Below are 22,098 nucleotides of genomic sequence, written 5' to 3'. Positions count from 1 at the left end.
CGGTTCAGGTGTTTTGGATCAAACCTCGATGAAAGATCTAATTTCGACAAATGCCGAAAAAACGACACTAATTTTTGCAAACTTTGACGTATTTTTAAAGCTAAACGAGTTGCCGCAGGGCCGTAATATTTTAGTTTGATCTAGAAGACTATGGTAGGGTAGGGCGGGGCTAGTTGAGCATAGAGGCAAGTTGAGCAATCGAAATATCTCGAAAACTATTCACCGTCCGTTTAGGCATTATATGGCGGAAAGATAGAGGTTTAGGAGAAATAAACATCCCGCGATCGCTAGTGGCCGCTGAACAAATGAGTTAGGCTCACGGGCGCTTTGTTTATTTTGAGACCAAAAAGTAAAAAAGTCATTCATCACGAGTTTTCGTCTAGTTTAGTCAAATGTTATTTATTTTTGACCAGGTAAATTTTATTCTTCCTTATAATTATAGTACTTTTAATATGCACAGATATTCTGGGTATAATCATCACGGTTTTTTTATAAACTCAGTTTTATTTTGAAATTCCGAGTTGGGGCTAGTTGAGCATAGTTGCTAAACTTGTTCTGTCACTAAGACAATTACCATTAACTTCCAGAAATTAATTAATATTTTTAAGATTTAAGCTAAGTCTATGAGTAATGATATAAAGAAATAATGATTTTAAACAAAAATACTGAATATAATGGTAAAATAATTCCTAAGTTAATTAATCGTTAATTATTCAAAGCAAATTACTATAAGTTTTGTTTCCTCTGTCAATAAAGACTATAAATATAGAACTGGTTATTAAAAACTTATTTTATTTCATCACTAATCGACATTGAACCTATAATTTCATTATACTTTCTTAGTGCTCAACTTGCCCCACCTATGGGGTACACTGAGCATACTTGACTTTTTGCATTCAAACAGATGTAGCTTTTAAATTTTAATTATTACCAAAAACAAGTATTAACACTTTTGTTATGCGATAAACAACAAATCCAATAAGCCGTATAGCAATTTATTGAGACTTTTCATTGAGGAGCTACATCCGTTTAAGTAAAAATTTGCTCAACTAGCCCCGCCCTACCCTATCTACCGTCAAAAAAAAATAATAAAAATCGTCGAAAAAATTTTTTTCAACACTTTATTATAAGAAAACGGATCTCTACCAAAAACTAATCAGCACGATTCCCAACCAATATCTTTCGAACGGTTTTTTGAATTTTCAAAATGGATTCAGAACTGCGGACTAAAACGTGGATGAGAAATTTTTCACTTTTCTGCTATTTACAAAGAAACATCTTGGCTGATCGTCACTCAAAATTAATAAACGCTAGTCCTCATCGAGATACGTCAAATGGCTTTTAAATTTTTGAAATCGATCTAGCCGTTTTTGAGAAAACGTCGATTTACGGCAAAAAATCTGTTCACACACACATACACATACTTTTTCCAGGTCTCATTTGATTCAGAATGGCTTGAAACGTTGAGAAAACATAAATATATGCAAAATGGATTTTTTGATGTAAACATAAACTTCTCCTTCGGGAAGTTAATGTTCTGATGACTGATTTAGAGAAGTATACCTAATCGCTGTAAACCATTTTGAAGTACAAAATGCAGTAGTTTTTCAAATACAGTAGTTATTTTGGAAAAATGATTTAAATATTACACATTGATGGAAAATGAACACATACGAAATACGAAGCCGGCCAAATAATTCAAGCTTTAATTATCATAAGTAAACCACTTGTCGCAGGCCTTAATGTAGTTTAGTACGGTTATGCAAATTTTCATTAAAATCGCAAAAAAAATGGCAATCTATTATGAAAAAGTAACGATTTGACCAATCTTTGCCAAAAACCATTTAATTCTAAATGATATAAATCGAATAGTTTTTGAATTTACAAAAACGGTTAAGAATTTTTGACAAAAACATTGACGATAATTTTTGCACTTTTTTGCCAATAATAAAGAAACGGGTCAACCAATTGTTCCAAAATCTAATCAGCGCAAGCGCTTATCCAGTTTCATTTTATAGTTTTTAAATTTTAACATCGGTTCAGACGAGAAAACATCGAGAAAAGATCAAATTTTGACTCACTCCAAAGACGCAGATAACTTTAGAAAAATTACACATATATAGGGTAAGACGAGTCCAACTTAACTTTGAGCAATTATATTGTGAAAACTAAACGAAAAACATAACAAAAAATCACATCAAACGAAAAACTATGTGACTATGTTAAGTACAACTCCCAGCTAAATCACTTTAGAAATGTGTTTTTTGCTGTTTTTCAAAATTTTGTATCTTGGTCTTTTTTACCCCATAGGCGGGGTAAAATAGAACGGCGAGAGGACAAACAATTTAACGATTTAACAAAATATTAGCTACGATATTCATTCAATGCAAAATATAAATAGCCTTGATTTGATATTTTGTCCAATATATTTAATTTATATCTTGTAAAAATGCTTTTAAATGTCGTAAGAATCAAGGTGAAGGCTAGTTGAACATTTTCTCCCTCTACTTTCAAATATTGTTGTAAAAAATCCTTAACTTTACTTGTTTTTGAGATATCGGTCGTGGACGTTTTTACCCGCGAATCTTTAAGCCTTATATATATATATATATATATATATATATATATTATGGCCCCTTTCAATAATGACCCCCCCCCCTGGCGGCAAAGCTGGATCCGCCACTGACTTTATCATTGTAGAAAGGTGCTTTTTTGCTGTCTTTCAAAAATTTGTTATCTACACTTTTTTACCGTATAGGCGGAGTAACTTCGAACGGCTAGGTGGCAAACAAGTTTAATGTTTTATTTTAATTTTAAAGGTATTTTACAAAACAATTACATTTTTAACTAATGCTAAAAAACTACCAACGCAAGAAAATACTTCTATTATGGATTTTAGAAGATTGCCGTTCATCTCCCGATAGCAAAGTCATAAGAATCAAGGTAATAGCTGGTTATACATTTTTCTCCTCTACTTTCAAATATTGTTGTTAAACAATGCTTAACTTTAGTGGTTTTTGACACATTAGTGGTGCACTTTTTAACCCCGCACTTTTATATAATTCTATCTATTTTTCGATAAATTCTAGGAAATTATAACTGGGAAAATGTTATTCGAATTAATGTCCCTTTGATCGATACCAAATTTAGGTTCTGAATTCAGATAATATGAATAAATACCTATATAATCTAGAAAATATTTTATTAATACCAATGAGTATATAATTATACAAATGAGATCTTTCAGAGCACCGTGTTTGAGAAAATTTGCATAAAAAGAGTGCTACAACGCCAAAAAATGCATTTTCATATTAACATTTAAAAAAAGTTGATATTTTGAGTTTCGAGCAACACTTCCGGTCTTTACGTTTTTATGTAAAAAAACTACAAACAAAACTACTGACTACAATTTAATCATAATTAAATAATATTCACGTAAAACATCGTATTAAACGTAATTGAACATCAGCTGTCAAAAACGTTTGACATTTCACGCATTAGCCACCGTCCATTGTTTTATTCAAATTAAACTTTTACAAAAGTTTTCAAATAAAAAGTGTAAAGTTTCTGCGCGATTTTGAAATATATCTCACCTTTCCGAAAACCTACTGATCAGCACAAATTTTTCAAGACTAAGACTGGCCAAATCGGTTTAGCCGTTTTCGAGTTCATTTGATCGAGAACTCCATTTTTATATATAAGATAATCTACTTGAAAATATTCCTCGACTTCGTTACGGCACGGAAGGTTGTATTTTATACTAGGGTCTATTTTATCATAGTTTTGGTTTTTATTTGCTACAGTTTATTCATTATTACAGTATTAGTTAGTGATAGATTTGTAGAATAATCAGTAATTATTGTGTTTATTATTTGGGAATGCGCCAATTTTATAACCACACTCTTGATATATTTATAGTTTGATGAACTATATATTTATTTTTATTCAGAAAATGCGGACATTTAAACTTTTTAGATAAACAATATTTTTATTGACAAAAATAACAAAAGATGATTATGTTTACTACGATCAATTTTGTTGAGATGTTAGGGGACGCCATAGTACTCTCCCAAAATGAACATTTGACGTCTATCTGTCAAAAGAAAAGTTAATTTTACGTCATATGTTAAACGTAACTTTCTTTTTTTGAGTCTTTTTAGTAAATTTTGTTGCTGATGTTCTGTTATGTAAATTCGAATCTGATTCACAATCAGTATCTGATTTGTTAATGTAAGCGGGTTTTAATTTCTCTACAGTAAAGTTCTTTTCAGTCGCATTTATGCGGAGTTTGTAGATCCGGTCAGTAACTCGCTCTAGAATTTCATAAGGCCCACTGTAAGGTGGTTCTAGGGGCTTCGGGACATGATCTGCTCTGAGGAATACATGTGTGCATGTGTCCATATCTTTAAAAATAAACATTTTGCCCTTGTTGTGATGAGCAGTAGGAGTTGGTTTTAATGCACACATGATTTGGTAAAAATACTTGAAAATACTTGTGGATTTGTTGAGTTATCAGATACATTGATAAAATCACCTGGAAGTCTCAACGTAGTACCGTTCTACCATTTCTGCTGGTGATGCTTTTATGTGTTCCTTAAATGAGTTTTGTAGACCAAGTAGCACGTAAGGTAGTATCTTAATCCACGGTTCAATGAAACACATCAAAGCAGTTTTCAATGTCCTAAGCCATCGCTCCACGAGTCCATTAGCCTGAGGGTGGTAAGCTGTTGTACGTGTCTTCTTTGCTCCAACTGCCTGAGACAAAGACTTGAATAGAGCAGACTCAAATTGTGTGCTTTGGTCAGAAGTTATAGTTGTTGGAGTCCCAAATCTTGAGATCCAGCAGGTATATAACGCTTGTGTAACTGTATCAGCTGTGATATCTCTGAGTGGTATTGCTTCTGGTCATCTTGTAAACCTGTCTTGTAAACCTGTAATAATTGTTAAACAATATGAGAAACCATTAGTATTTGGTAAGTAAATGATATCAATATGGATGTGAGAAAATCTTTTATCAGGTACAGGAATGAAACGGTTGTGTTTGTGGACTTGACAGGAGATGCATTGGCGAGTCCAAGTAGTAATATTCTCTCCAATTCCAGGTTATACATATCGTTTGCAGACTTCTCTGGATGTAGTCTTGATGCTTACATGAAAAATATCATGTATTACATCAAATGCAATTTTGCGGAGTTTCTGTGGAAGATAAGGTTTGACAAAATTAGTTTCGATATTACAATATATTGGAAAACCATCCAATGTCAATTTGTAGAGTTTCAATGATGTTTCTCCATCAAGTAATATTTTCAATTCTGGGTCCAAATTCTGCTCAATGCTTATCTCATCAGCTGACAGTTTCGTTGGCATTTCTATTGTATTAATTCTTGAGAGAGTGTCTGCTACAATGTTTTCATCACCTTTCACATACACAATTTCAGTGTAGAACTGGGAAATGTATTTTAATTGTTGTCTCTGTCTATATGAAGCCTTTTCAAGTTTTTGCTGAAATGCATATGTGATTGGCTTGTGATCAGTCTTGATTTTAAAATATCTTTCTTCCAGAAGATATTCAAAATGCTTTATGGCAGCAAATTGCCAAGTACCTCTTGATCATATGTTGAATACTTCTGTTCTGTTGTTATTAGTTTTCTGAAATAGAAACCGATGGGTTGCCAGGCACCATTTTCTTCCTGCTCCAAGGTAGCACCAATAGCTGTTGTAGAGGCATCCAAATCACCAAGCAAATGTTGGCTGAAGTATCTGGATATCGAAGTAGTGCTGCACTTGCAAGTGCTTTCTTAATGTCATCAAAAGCCTTAAGGAATTCTGGGTTCCAGTCCTGGGTTTGTTCTTCTTCACTGAACTTTGTAGTTAATTGTTTAAGGGTGATTGTATTCTTGCTGCCTTTGGTACTGACTACCTGTAGTAATTCACCATTCCTAGAAACCTACGTAGTTCCAGAACTGTGGTTGGTTGCGGAAAGATTAAAATTTTGTTGACTCGGTGTGTTGATGGAGAATAGCCATTTGCACTAAGCTTGTATCTCAGAAAATCTACTTTATCCTTACCCATGACGCATTTTTCAAGTGTGTTGTTGAAGTCGTTCAAACACAAATTTAAGGTGACGATGATGCTCTTCCCCACTCTCAGACATGACCAGGATGTCATCCACGTATATAAACACAAAGTCAATATTTTGAAAAATGTGATTTATATATCGTTGGAAAGTCTGAGTAGCATTCTTCAATCAAAACGGCATACAAAGATACTCAAACAATCCCCATGGGGTTATAATGGCTGTCTTCTGAATGTCGTCTTCATGCATCGGAACTTGATAATAAGATTTGAAGAGATCCAATGTAGGGAATAAATTTTTTCTATGTAATGCTGAAAAAACATCCTGAATTAATGTTGGAGATACTTATCAGGTAACGTGCTCGCATTCAGTTTCCCGTAGTCACCGCAAAGTCTATATGTTCCATTCTTCTTTGGCATCATATGAATAGGGCTTGCCCACGGACTGCTTGATGGTCTTAACATGCCCCTTGAATTTCGGCTTTTGCTGCTATAGCTTTTTTACCAAAAATCTTCCTGAACCTGGCAGCAACTGGTAGACCAGTTGCAGAGATTCTGTGCACAACAGGAGACTGTTTAATAGTTAATTTGTGTGGTTCATTAGTGACAGATACATAGTTTGTTAGTAGATTCTTGAATGGTAGCTGGGGATCTATTGTGAAGATGTTGATATTATCAGCTTTCAGAACTTTCACATCAGAGGTTAAGCCTGTAAAGGAATCAATCAATCTCTTGCCTTTCAGAACTATGAGCAAATTGTAGTGGCTTAGCAAGATTATGGCTGTTGCCACGTCTGCTAAAGTGAACTGCCAAGTGAAGGGTCTGCGCAGTCAAAGGTCCAGCTCAAGAGTCCGCTTTTCATAGGTGGATATTTGACTGGAATTGGCTGCATACAGAACAACCTCTTCTTTGGCACTAGCGGTTGCAAATTTGCTAGCTGGAAGTATTGAGAGAACAGAGCCAGAGTCAATAAGGAATCGTATTCTGGATTTTCTTTCTGTTATACTTAATCGGAGCTCTGAACAGACAGAATTTGTATAACCATCATTGCATGCAGCTCCTAATGTTGATGGCGATGCTAGTTTTCCGAATTCAGCAGTAAGTTAAGAAGGCACGGTTCTATGCACTTCTTGGCTTTTTCTCCAAATTTATTGTGGTAATAGCATACATGTGATTTGGTAGGTGTTTTTGACCTACCTCGCCTATTCCTTAAGTTGCTCCTGGGCCTCCTGCTCTCATTGTTGTCTCTTTGACTCTGCTTCAAACTTTTAACCTCTGAAGTAAGTACGTTCATTTTTTGCACTAATGCCATTAAAATATCTTGTGTCCGATTGTGTTGTTATCACGTCGGGGTCGCCAATTATATAGTTTGATAAACTATATATTTATTCAGAAAATGCAAACATTTAAACTTTTTAGATAAACAATATTTTTATTGACAAAAATAACAAAAGATGATTATGTTTACTACGATCACTCTTGTTTAGATGTCAGGGGACGCCATATTTTAACACTTAATTTTGGATTCACTAGTCAAAGTATGTTTTTACACATACATTTTATTATTATTTTATTATTGATTTTGGAGTAGGTATCGTAATTAGCTCTCACCAAATGAAGAGATATTAATTACTGAATCTCTTCTATTATAAACAAATTATTTTAAGATTAATCGATTTTATTTTAAATTATAACTTACATGATTAAGTGTTGATATTTTAGTCTATACTTGTTGGCAGTTCAATTATGACTAACTCCCGCTCAATAATAATCAGTTTTACCTGAATCGACACTTATTGCCGGATAAGGGTCGATTGATAGATGTTTTTTATAAATAGTACCAACTTACAACATAAAATTTCAAACTCATCTTAATAAAGATGTGATGAATATAAAATAATTAAATAATAATACAAAAATATTATAACAATTAAAACAATACAAGTTATAATCAACATATTCTATATATTGCATTAGTTCTAGTTACCAGTATTAATGGATTGTTTAATATATCTAAAAATGTATGGGTACTGATGATCCTAAAAACTCTTAATCCGCAAGACTTTCAACAACAATTAAGCTTTGATGATATTACGCTGTTGACACCCGGATGTCAAAGCATACAAGTTTATTTCTCTGATCTTCAAGATTGAATATTACAAATGTGTATATTTGGATAATTAATAAACAAATTGATATTAAAAGATATTACTATATTGATTATAAAACTATATTTAATATTATAAAACTATATTGATTATTATAAAACTTATTCGTCAGCAACTACATAATTTTTCTTACAAAGATTCAAGCCTTTTAAATAATATTTACCATTATTTGCTGCTGGTGATTTCAATGCCACGTTTCCCTGAGATGAATCTCTATTATTGATGAATATTTTAGACTAAAAACTAAATTTATCAATTAACTATTGATTTAGCTTTCTCAACCAATTTAGACAATTTGCTTACTGAATTTATGTCTCTTGCTTCAGTTATATTAGAACAATCAGATCATATATTATGCATAATAATTGTTGTAAAATATTAACATAGTAGTTGACATTAATAAATGTATGTATTACTAATGTTATCTTATTACCAATAAACAATATTTTATATTCCTATACAAAAAATTTATTTTTAACTTAATTGTCATCTTGTACAATAGAAAAAAATCGTTAATCACGTATGTACCTTACGCGCACTTTTTTTTTGCAATGGTCGTTGGTTTGTCCCTTTATCAGGCGGCCGTTCGCCGACCTCTCCTTACGGACTTGATACTATCATCTGTTATAAAAAATATGCTCGATATATAAATACTTATTCGACGTGGGGTAAGCGGTCAAGTAGGTGTGCCAACAATAACTAGTCCTGGGTTTGATAACAACCTCCATATCAAAAATATCGATTGGAAAAATTTTGCCAAGTCTGTTATAATGATTGCCACACATAGGAAAATATGGATAAATGATAGGCTGCCTCTCATGAACCATTAGATTGAATTTCGAACAAATAGCTTATTTTGAGTAGTTTGTATTGCTGTCAAAACCAAAAAATCCTAAATACTTCAAATAAAAGTCTAAAACTCACCCCTCAAAAATATTAGTAAATGTTTTATGTGTACGCTTTGACTGCTAGGTCGAAATATTTAGTGGTTAATTGCAGTATTTTGTCAAAATATTCATTCATACCCAACTACAGCATGGAAGCTTTTTCGACATGAGCCATTGTGTCTGTCGTTTCATGAAATAAAATTCTTGAAATATTGCTCTCAGCCGTACATGTGCGCGAACAAAACGCTAATTAGCAAATGTTTTTAATAACAATTACAAACTATGCATGTGTGTGTATATGTTTGAATTTCCTACTTTTATACAGAACATTATACACTTTATAACAATAACGAAACAATTACCGAGGTAACAATGATTTTATATCTCGTAAAATAAAGTGCGCGTACAGTTGGGTTACTGAGCGGAGAGTAAATACCCGTGACCAACCGTGACCGTACGGGAAGCTGGCTACATTATTATTGTTTTGTGATATAAAATATAACAAAGCTATATGGTTGTACATTTAGATACATGTATTTAAAAACAATCAATTATTAAAAATATCAACATTTTATTTGAAATACGATTACCATAGTAAAACATTGTTACTAAACTTTTAATGTACCCTAATATTCTTTACATATTTATGGCTTTGCAACCACAAGGGTAATAAGGTCTACCACAGATATCTAGAAAAAAACAGTAAATATTTTTTTTAACAACAATATTTGAAAGTAGAGAAAAAAAGATATAACCAGCCATCACCTTGATACGACGTTGCTATCAAGAGAAAATGTTTGAAAATCCACAACGTGGATTCAACGTTTAAAAATCCACAACAAAGTTATGAGCATTGTTGTTTAGATTACGAAATTTTAATATAATTTTTAGGTATTCCTGGTATAATTGCTTTATAAAATATATTGTTAACTAACTTCCCGTAGGGTAAGTTCTAGTAATCGCAAAAATCGAAAATTAATTTTTTTGCATATCTTTACTTTTCAAAGGTTTTTGAACATTTCGACACACTTAAAAAATGGATGTGTGTATGTATGTATATTTGGATACAATTTTTTTGTCTACGATTTTGGGCGCACGAATCAACCGATTTAAATGATTAAAAATACTTTTGATTTCTATCGATGAAAACATGTGCTGATTAGTATTTGGCGAGTACAGGTACATGCGTTTTGAAGATACAGGACAAAAAGTGCCAAAAACAATAATACAGTTTTTGAGAATATACGTAGCGCCCGATTTGAATGATTCAAAAGAAAAAAATAAGTTACATTCAGCAGTTTTTTCTAACATTCCATCCATACTTTTATTTTGCTAAAATTGCACTTTCTGTAAATCATTTATAAACTCTGCACTGTATGTTCACATCGGAAAATATTTATACAATGTGAAAATCTTGTAAATTAGTAGTAATCGATTTCCAAATTCGATTTTTATTCGACTTTCGAATTCAAACGCATCTACTTTTATCGATCGTAAACTTTTCATCGCTAATTTTTAATTATTGTTTTAAAAATATTTTGGTGAATACTGAATAGGGTCAGAAAAATCTTTAGATTGTTTAGATGTTTTCCGATTCTTATTCATGTTGACAAAAAAACGATCAGAATGCTTCTCTTTACTTAGTTTGAAGAAAATTGATTTATATCTAAGTAATTCTTTTCATACATCATCGCAACCAACGAATAAAATATTGAATGTATCTTAAAATATAATATTTTATCGTTACGTGTATTTACATATATAAATTACACCAATATCATAATTCGAATAATATATCGTGTCTCTTTTGTAACATATTTTACATGTGCCTACATCTTACAAACTACACATTCCACATAATTTTCTTGGCTTAACTCTCCGTCGGGCGCAGCTGATCTGACAGATATAAGGCCAACATTTTAGTATGTTCTTCCTTATTAAAAGTCATCGAGACCTCCAGATCTCAAGCCTCGTTATTTTATGTCTACTATTTATTCGTCCACATTAGATTGCCTTTGATGTTAGCATATTTTGCCAGTAGGAATTTTGTCCAAGAAAAGCACTAAGCCAAATTCTATTTGACGTAGAGAAAGACTAAAAACACTAAATTTATATTAACCTAATTGTTTATACGGTCTTTGTATAAACATTCAAACTGTATGTGACAATTTTTTACATAATTAATTATCTTTCCGTAGGATAAGTTACAATAATCACAAAAAAAGAGAAATTTTATATATCTTCACATTTCAGTCATTTCTGAACATTTTGGCATATCTTATAAAAAATGGATGTATGTGTGTGTGTGCGTGCGGGTACAAATTTTCGTCGACGATTTTGGGAACACGGGGAAACCGCTGTGAAAAATTAAAAAAAAAATTCGATTCGTAACAATAAGTTAAAAATTTACCTGTAATATTGATTTATATATCCATATCATTATTTTTGTGTACAAACAAAAAATTAGTGATATAAATATATAGATCAATATTGCAAGTAAATAATTTTTGCTACTCAATTTTATATTTTTTATATATACCTTCCTTTACTTTTGTCTGTTACATAATCCGTTCCTTTATATTTGTTTCTTAACATTCTGTAATTATTATTAATAGTGTTATTTTATATAAATAAAAAAATGTTTTTGACAGACAAAACCTGATGATGAAACGTATCTAGTCCCGAAACGTTGTATTTACAAATTGTTTTTTACGAATACAAGAACAAACTTTTTTTTATTTATTGAATTTATAGTTCAGAAAACAAACACAAATCAATTCTTAGAAAAAATCTAGTGATCTGTATTAAATATATATATATATATATATATATATATATATATATATATAAAGTATAGTAACAATGTGTGCCAAGTTGTTAAAATCGCAAAACGCATTTTTGAGAACATACCATCTGTTTAAATGTTAGTATGGAGCGCAGAGCCAGCCACCCATCAACCTCGCATATCTCAGAAACTGTTGAAAGATCCAACTTAAATTTTGGTCACATTTTTGGTAAACTATATTAACAATGTGTGCCAAGTTTCATCAAAATCGCAAAACGCATTTTTAAAAACATACCATCTGTTTAAATGTTAGTATTGATATATATGTATATATATATATATATATATATATATATATATATTTATCCTAAACTCCGAAGAGTAAATACATAGTTTCGACAACTTGTTAAGTTATCATGATTATTAGTGTGTTTTACCATTTGTGATGTTTGTGTTAAAAATATATATATCTTATCAATGTGCACATACTCATACCATGGATTAATAATGGTTTCATATGCTATATTAGGATACAAAATTTTAACTTGATTACCACTGAATGATGGCTAAGATGCTAGCCGAAACGTATGGATTTTAAATAAATAAATTTAAAAAAAAAATCATACTATTTTTATTGATGTTACGCCCGATTATTAAACTCAAATTAAACATATATATCAACATCAAATTCAAGACTATTCAAAAATATATATATTTATATATATATATATATATATATATATATATATATATATGTATATTAGGGTGGTCCTTAAAATGATCATTTTCGAATTTCCTTGCTCGCAGGGGCTCAAATGGCTCTTAATATTAACGTTTAGATAGAGCGCAATTCAATCAAAGTTTTGTATGGAAATAGCATAGAAAATTTTTCAAAAATTTTAAAAATGTTTTTTAGATGTAATTTAGCGAGCAAATGAATGAATAAAATTCATTCATTTGTCGCTAAGTTATACCTAAAACATTTTTCTTCAATTTTCAAAATTTTTTTCATGCTCTTTCCATACGAAGTTTGATTGAATTGCGCTCTATCTAAACGTTAATATTAAGAGCTAAAACTTTTAGAAAATTGTTTTTTATCAATTTAGAACTATTTGATCCTCTGGGAGCAAGGAAAATCGAAAATGACCATTTTAAGGACCACCCTATATATATTATATATATATATATATATAAATATATGTATATATATATATATATATATATATATATATATATATATATATATTATGTATATACTCACAAAAATTATATACTTTTGAGACTCTTGCGATGATTGTTAAAATATATGTAATAGTGGTAAAACTGATCAAACTATTCCTTTCGGCCGACTTTCCGTTTGAATATTTTTATAATTATTTGTTAATACTACGCGTCCGGTCATGAGATGTTTATCGCTAACGCTCATAATGAGCGTAACACAACAATGGAAGAGCGCGCATAAAGAGCCCGAGAGCTTTTATTGTACTGATGCTAGATAATTATTGTATTTTATGTACTATGTCTTATTACACGGAATAATATATTATGTGTATAAGATTTCTAATTCAGAACATACGAGTTTATTGTTGTTATATTCACAAGCAGTTTGAAAATTATATAATTTTGTTTTGTTTAATGTCTGTGAACTCTTATCGGCGGTATATCATTTTAATTTCTTGGTTTGCAAAGCAACTATATTGGTTACGGATTTATTGTTCCAAGCATTTCTTGCTTTTTTTTATTCATACGACTATCAGAGTTATTGAGAGAACTCTATAAGTCACAGACATAAAAAAATGAAGAAAAAGAAAAAAAATATAATAAACAAATAAATAAAAATTAACTGCAAATAAATAAAAATTAATAAATGATAAAAAATTTACAAAAAAACAAATTGTAGTAATTGCTCCAACAAGCAATTGACTTTTTATATATATATATATATATATATATATATATATATATAATAGCAATCAGAACCTTACGTCCTATAAGCTGTTGAGCTGAAACTTCTTCTTACTTCGTATTTTTAGATGGTAACCGAATAATTAATCCATCCATATTTGATTACTTTTGTTATTAGAATTAATCTAATAGAGCCTTTTATAGGTGCAGCAATGCCGGGCAAGGGCTATTTTCACTTGGAAACATATTGCTATCTATAATTCTAAGTGAAAATCGTTGTCACTGCTGCCTGACAACAGGCTGCTCGAAGTGGGTATCGAACCCGGGGCCTCTAAAACAAGTCCCGTCGCTCTTAACCGCTTACCTACGGGCGAGCCCGCAATTGACTATGGAAAACAATTTTTTACATTAATTCTATAGGCAGTTTCTTGTATAGTTTTCTTATAAGCGGATTGTCTAGCAGATGAGCCATTGTTGCATAAGAATGATTGAAATTATTTGCATGATGTCTAGTACTGGTATTATTGGTAACATCTACTACAAAAGGGATGTTGAGGTTATCAAATATGATTTTGTGGCATCAGTAATCGTCCGTAGTGTTTCCGATTGTAATCGTTGAATAAGTTCTACATTTGAATACTACTAAGAAGCAATAGTAGTATTTTCGTTGCTTGCCAAAATTGCAATATCATCAGCAATAGTAGCAGTGGTAGAGTTCGTCATGATTGAAAAGTTACTAGTATAGGTACATAATAGAATCTAAAATACTCCCTTGAGAACGCCTGTTTTTATGGGGCAAGTGTGGAAAATTTACAATTGTTTCTAACTTTATACTATCTGTTCATTAAGTGCTATTCCAAAATTTGATAAAAGCAAGCTAGCAACCACTTAATTTTTGCTAAAAGACCTCAATGCCATGCTGATCAAGTTATATATTTAGATTCAGATACTATATCTTCATGCAGTAGTTCCTCAAAAACCTTCTACAGTATGGGTAAAAGACTGATTGGTCTGTGGGACATAACCATACTTGTATCATTTCCGTTTTTGGATATCATTTTAATAACGGCTATTTTAAAAGACTTAGGCCAGTACTCTTAGCATTGAATTACATATGTAAGTTATGAAAGTGTACGCTTTCATAGGTATTCTTTTAATATTGTGAATGCAATATTATCAATCCCAGGAGATTTTCTACTATCAAGTTAAGCAATTTCTGAAACAATCTTCTTCAGAAATAAAATCTCGAGTTCACAAAAGTATGATGAGAGCGGTTGAGGATACAAGTTAATTATATTAGATTCAGCTGTATTTGGTAATTAAAATACTCAGCAAAAAGTTCTGTTTGTTCCTTGTCATCTCTAGCTCACCAACAGACTGTATTATTCCGTATTGGTAGATTTTTGATACACAGCTTATTTGTAGACTTAATAATTAACAAAGCGATTGAGGTTAGACACGTAGTTTGAGAACCCATTATCATTTAATTCTATAAGCTTAGTTTTGCGCTTGCTGCTGAAATTGTTAAAAATATTTCTATCTGTGAGTAAGTGGCTGTTTAGCGATTTTTGCCTGTTTCCTTTTACAGGCAATTAACTTCCTAATTTCCTCGGACGGAACAAACTTGCAATATTAGATGTTGCAAAAATAGATGTTTCAAAAATATTTTTATTGAGTAATTTGACTGAAATTTCAAATTCTGTTTGTCTTCAACATTGATTCGGAGGATCTTGTCGTACTGTTGATAATAGTAAAAGTGAAGTATATATAGCATAAACAATAATTATAATCATTGAACAACAACGGATATAAACCACAAATATTGTAATCCCCCGTGCGGGGTCAATCTATCTACCTTCTGGTTAACAGCCAAACGCGCTACCCAATTGCGCCATGTAGGCCTTTGTCGTATTGCTGATAATAGTAGGGTAAACTACATATATGACGAAGAATATAATCATCGAATACTATTGGGTATAAACAATTTTCATTAAATATTCCAGGATATAAATAATAACTATTTACGCCCAGGGTGGGCTCAAACCACCTTTCGGTAAACATCCGAACGCGCTACCCAATTGCGCCACGGAGGCTACTCTCGTAGCGTTGATAATTGTAGAAGTACATTAATTAATTATAATAATTGAACAAAAATGGGTATAAACAATAATTATTTTACGACCTCGGGTGGGCTCGAACCACCAAACTTTTGGTTTTTATATTAATAATTTAAAAATATCAGAAACGCAATATTGTAGTTGGTTTTGGAATGCCGATAACATAATATATTTAAAAAGATAGCTCTCAGAATGCATCACACCCATGACCAAAATTTACAAATAATTTTGGCGAAGGTCATCGATGATGATACAACTCCAAACGAAGTTCAACATATTTCTCACGCTCAGGGTGCGAAGCTACGACTCAATTTCGAGGTTGCATCAACTCCACATTTAAGTGAAGAGATTGTGAAGACATAATAAAAAATTATCCTGTGAAGTATGTAGTCTTGCCGAGAAGTATTATTATTATTATTATTATTATTAACTTCCCGTAGGAGAAGTTTATGTTTTCATAAAAAAATCCGATTTGCTAATTTTATGTTTTCTCGACGTTTTGAGCCATTCTGAATCGAATGAGACCAAATTTGGAAAAAATATGTCTGTGTGTGTGTGTGTGTGTGTGTGTGAACAGATTTTTTGCCGTAAATCGACGTTTTCTCCAAAACGGCTGGACCGATTGAAGTATTTGATGTATCTCGATGAGGACTATCGTCTCTGAGTTTTGTGCGGCGATCGGCCGCGCCGTTTCTTTGTAAATTGCAGAAAAGTGAAAAATTTTTCGCCCACGTTTTAGCCCGCAATTCTGAATCGATTCGGAAAATTCAATAACCATTCGATAGATATTGGTTGGGAATCGTGCTGATTAGTTTTTGGTAAAGATCGGCCGAGCCGTTTTCTTGTAGTAACGTTTTAAAAAAAAAAATTCGACGATTTTTATGATTTTTTTTTTGACGGTAGATACCATAGTTTTCTAGGTCATACTAAAATATTACGGCCCTACGACAACTCGTTTAGCTTTAAAAATTCGTCAAAGTTTGCAAAAATTGGTATAGCTTTTTGACATTTGTCAAAATTAGACTTTTGATCGACGTTTTCTCAAAAGCGCCTGAACCGATTTCAGAAATTTAAAAGCCATTTGATGTATTTCGGTGAGGACTATCGTTTGTCAGTTTTGTGCGACGATCTTCCAGGCCGTTTCTTTTCAATTTGAAAAAAAGTGTTAAACTTTTTGTCCATATTTAAGCTCATCCTACCGAACCGATTTTAAAAAATCAAAAACTGTTCGAAAGATATTAGTTGGGAATCGTACTGATTAATTTTAGGTGAAAATCTACCGAGCCGTTTTCTTGTAATTAACTGTTGAAAAAAAGTGTTAAATTTTCGTCCACATTTACCGAACCGATTTTAAAAAATCAAAAACTGTTCGAAAGATATTAGTTGGGAATGGTACTGATTAGTTTTATGTGAAAATCTACCGAGCCAGCCGTCTTCTTGTAATTAACTGTTGAAAAAAAAATGTAAGCCGATTTTCATGGAACTTTTTTTGGCGATATACATCATGGTCTTATAGAACTCACTGTAATATTACGGCATTACGGCAAGTAGTTTAATTTTAAAAATTCGTCAAACTACTAAAATTATTATCGTTTTTTTAAAGTAGGATTGATGAAGTATATTATTTACACATTTTTTTTGATTAAGTCAATTATTTACATATATCGGGAAGTTCATGCAACTTGCCTCAAGGCTAAATACCAAACCAACTAGTTTTATTTTTATTTTATTACAATATATTACAATACAATATACAATAACCATGATTTATGAGTTTACTACTAAAAGTATTCTACTCTAATTTAATACTACAAATTATCCACTTTTATTACACATTTTGTTTAAAAATAATATAACGGTTTGTGATTGAAAAAAAAGAAAGTTCATCATTTAAAAAAAATCACAATCTTTGAATATATTTATAATTTACATACTTTAAATTATTAGATACTTTTATTTGTGTCGTCCAGAATGTAGTTTGGCATTGGATATTTGCCGTAGCAGATGATGTCAGGTGTGTACTGTCCGAGGGTTCTAATATTATTGTTCTTTAGATTTTTGGGAGAAGTTTTCCGTCATTTTCTTAATGTGGTTAAGCACAGTCGGTATGTCTGCTTGTTTATGTAAAAGCTTTGTTGAGTAGTAGTGTCCGGTAGTTAGGTCACATATCAGTCTCAGTGATTTGTTTTGTAATATCTGTAGTTTGTTATTGTTTGTCTTCGATGTCATGTTCCATATTGGGGCAGCATACATCAGACATGGCGTGATCAACGTTAGATATATTCTTCTTTTATTTTCTGTATTTATTACACCTTTTGTGTTTGTCTGTGGACTTAGAAGATTTAAAAGCCCATATGTTAGCGCCAATTTTTTTTTTATATGTGAGTTTTATTTTGTCCTGAAATTTTTATTTTTATAGGTTTTTTTTCAACTTATTTCCTTTCCAAAAAATCATTCTTTCCGTTTTTATGGGGTTTACTTTTATGTGCCATTTTTTGCATTTTTTTCTATAATATCTATATGATTATGTAGCTTATTAGCTATCACGGCTATTGATTTTGATGATGTAATCACAGCAGTATCGTCCGCAAATGTTAATGTATTTGTTTTGCTGTCAGTAGGGATATCATATATATACGAGTATATATATATATATATATATATATATATATATATATATATCTGTGCTAGTGGATGAAGAACTGAATGCCCGAGTTTATAACCATATTGTCTTTCGAGTATGATATTATTAACACTTAAAAATTTATTAAATCGAACAAGCAGTAATTTTTCAACTACCTTGCTTATTGTATTTAATAGGCTTTCTGGTAGATCTGGTTTTATTCCTAGCTTTAATATTGGTTACACATTAGAACATTTCCATGACACAGGAAAATATCCATTTGTAAAAATTTTATTTGTTATTTGTGTAAGTAGAATAATAGCTTTAATAGGTAACTGTTTATTTGCTAAGTTCTGTATACCATTTGGTCCTGGAGCATTTTTATTAGACATTTTCTTAATAATATATTTAACTTCCGCAACTGTTACTATCTCTATTTTATGATTTATGTTATCAGTATTGTTTATATATTGTCTTACCCTGGAACTAACAGTCTGTTCAAAAGCATTTTGAGTAATAGAAAGATTGTACTTATGTGCTAATTTGAAGTTGGATGCTAAAATTTCGGCATTTTGTTCGGGTGCCGTTGCAAAGTTATTTGAATTTGTATGTAAATACGGTATGAATGTAGAAGTTTGGGTCAGTCTTTTTGCAGTGTACCAAACTTTATTAGGGTAATAGTTAATATTTGTCAGTTTATCAGCCCTTATTTTATTACGATAAACCCTAATAACCTCAGTAATTATACTAGTAAGTCTGTATATGTTCTTTGAGAAACGTGGCGCCTGATTTTTGCAACATTTTTTAATTTGATGTTTAATTTATTTTTGGATATAATTTCTAAAGGTAAACTAATTGTTTGCGTTGAAGTGGACTTTTGCAATGGATTGGTTTTACTTATGGCATCAGTAATAGTAGCTGTTAGGTATTCTAAAGCTTGATCTATACTATCATTGTTGTCGATTTGTCTGTTGTGACATATATTATAATTTATTATTTTTTATAGAGCGGCTAATTGGCTTTATTATAGTTTAAAACGTTCTTGTAGGACTGAGGATTGTCGTCAAGTGAGTTAGAGATACTTATGAAGACTGGATTGTGATCTGAGTTAAATAAAGATTTGGGAATAGGTTCAGAAAGAATAGATTTTGAAAGTTTTTTGTAAGCGCTTAATCTATTGTAGTATGGTCTTGATTTGGTATCGTAGGAAATCTAGTTGGAGTCTGAGGAAAATGTAGTTGAATAGTATTTAAATAGTTTGAGTCCATTTGCGTTATTATATTTACAATTCCATATTATGTGTTGCGCATTAAAATCACCAGCTACAATAACTCTTGGATTTGCGTTAAATATTTTATGTAAGTCAAATATTTTATGCAGGCAATAGTTTTGCAGAATGGACATATATGGACACAATAATTATTTTTCGTCCTCTATTGAACATATTTATAGCTGTAATTTCAGAGTGTTTTACAGTTAGTAATGGTAGTTCTTCATGTCTGATACTGGTATTAGTCTGGTCTGAAAATTAGTGCAGTAAATGGAGAGAAATAAAGGTTAAACTGTAATTTTTTTCACTGTGCTCTAATTTGCGAGATATTTTTGAATCTCTTAAACCAAGTTAATTTTAGATGAAATACGATTAATTATAATTTCAGTGGTAATGATACTCATATACCTATTTGATTTAAATGAAAAAACAGACTCTTAACAGTACTTAATTTAGAACTTATATATATATATATATATATATATATATATATATATATATTATACTGTAAAACCTCAGGGAATATACAAAATGTAACATTTCGCCGTCAGACGGCTTTAAATACAACAATTAAAGGGTCTGTTCTAGTTTCCCACCCCGATTTTAAATGATTTTAATGCCATTTTATAGGTATTTTCGAGAAAATTCTATATACCAAATTTCAAATCCGTAGCTCATCATTTGGTCGAGATATCATTGAAAGCATGCGAAAGTAGCCCCTTTTTTCAAAGTCGTTTTTTGCCGAAACTGTAAAAGATATCGACAAACAAATAACGCAATTCTATTTACATCGGTGTGGTCTATATTATCATTAACAATTATTGTTAAATAATTATTTGTTAGTCTATGAAAAAGTGAAAACAATTTTTTGTTCCAAATTTTCGGGTAGTACGATTGTTTGGACTAATTTTTGATTAGCATCGTTATAAAGGCTATTAATTTTTCTTACGCTATCCAAAATTTAGTTTTAGTCCATGTGGTAGAACACATTCAAAAGTTGAAATAACCTGAGCAAGTACACGCTCGCGCTTCTAGAACATCCGTGTAAACTGTAAATCGTCTCTCAATTGCAAAGGCGAGTAAAACACTGCTCGAGTGTTCGCGCGTCTTATAATAAATTCTGTATATTGAACAATTCTATGTGAAACAATTAGTAAAGCACTATATTTGTACATTTATATTTTAAATAATTTTATATTTGTGTATGCGTAAAATAAATATATTTATTTTTATATATTTTTATGTGTGTAATAAATTATTTCAATTTCAATTTTATATCTTAAAACTTAATATTCGATTTATATTTCATATATTTTTTCCTAAATAAAAGATGAAAAATATACACAAATAATAATATTATATCGGCATTTGATTTTTATTCGTGCCACAGAAATGTAATGAAAGTATGTTAAGTTAGTCATAAATACATTAAATAATATATAAAGATCTATTGAATAAAATGTTTCTCCATAATGTACCCATAAATACTCAGAATAACTATTGAACTACTATACAATTGTACATTTTGCTTAATTAAAACAATTTCTGAAATGCGAAATTATTAATTTTATTATGTTAACCACTATATCACTACATTTTACATTTAACAAATTAAATTGGCACCAAAATATAAGAAAATTGCAAATTGAACTGGTACAACAAAAATCTCGTTCGCCAAACATCAAACAAAACATAAAAAAAACAAAATACAAACTACATGAAATATAAAACAACATAATTCAGTTATCATTATTGTAGTAATATAGTGGTTAACATAATAAAATTAATAATTCCGCATTTCAGAAATCGTTTTATACAAGGATAAAGGGTGGGGCCAATTGTGTATTGAAACTCGATCAGACCCTTTTGAACGAAATAAAAAAACAACTTTGTTTTTTCATATCTATCAAAAGTGTTCCTAGGACACATCATAAAACACCGATTTAATAAGTTTATAATTGATATAACATTGTTCATTACCTAATTTTCGTTAAAATGTATATATTTGGAAATATTTGCATAAAACGATGTAAAATGCCAAAAAGAAACAAATTTTCAGTAGCCATTAACTTGAAAGAATTTGTTATTTTGAAAATCATTATAAAACATTTTACTCTTATAATTAGTTCTTTTATCGATATCCGACGTAATGTTTAAAAAAACAAAATTACACGACTGAGAAGAGATGTCATCAGCTTGGGAAGTGGCAAAGGAGTCTAAGTTATTTTCACTTTCAAACTTGAGAGTAAGATGAACCTAATTTCAAAA

The 22,098-nt window shown here is 30.9% G+C and overlaps 1 non-coding gene across 1 annotated transcript; it reads right to left on the bottom strand.

Moving 5' to 3' along the window:
• Window positions 1–16,119: 16,119 nt before the first annotated feature.
• Window positions 16,120–16,331, bottom strand: LOC113374103. Its single transcript, XR_003366951.1, has one exon. It is a non-coding gene; the product is annotated as a small nucleolar RNA U3 (small nucleolar RNA).
• Window positions 16,332–22,098: the final 5,767 nt, after the last annotated feature.

This window comes from Ctenocephalides felis, unplaced genomic scaffold (assembly GCF_003426905.1).
Source record: "Ctenocephalides felis isolate EL2017-DRISC unplaced genomic scaffold, ASM342690v1 CF-g0.4_SCAFFOLD_01604, whole genome shotgun sequence".
In the NCBI taxonomy this organism is placed as follows: domain Eukaryota; kingdom Metazoa; phylum Arthropoda; class Insecta; order Siphonaptera; family Pulicidae; genus Ctenocephalides; species Ctenocephalides felis.
This window is presented reverse-complemented; position numbering and strand designations above follow the sequence as displayed.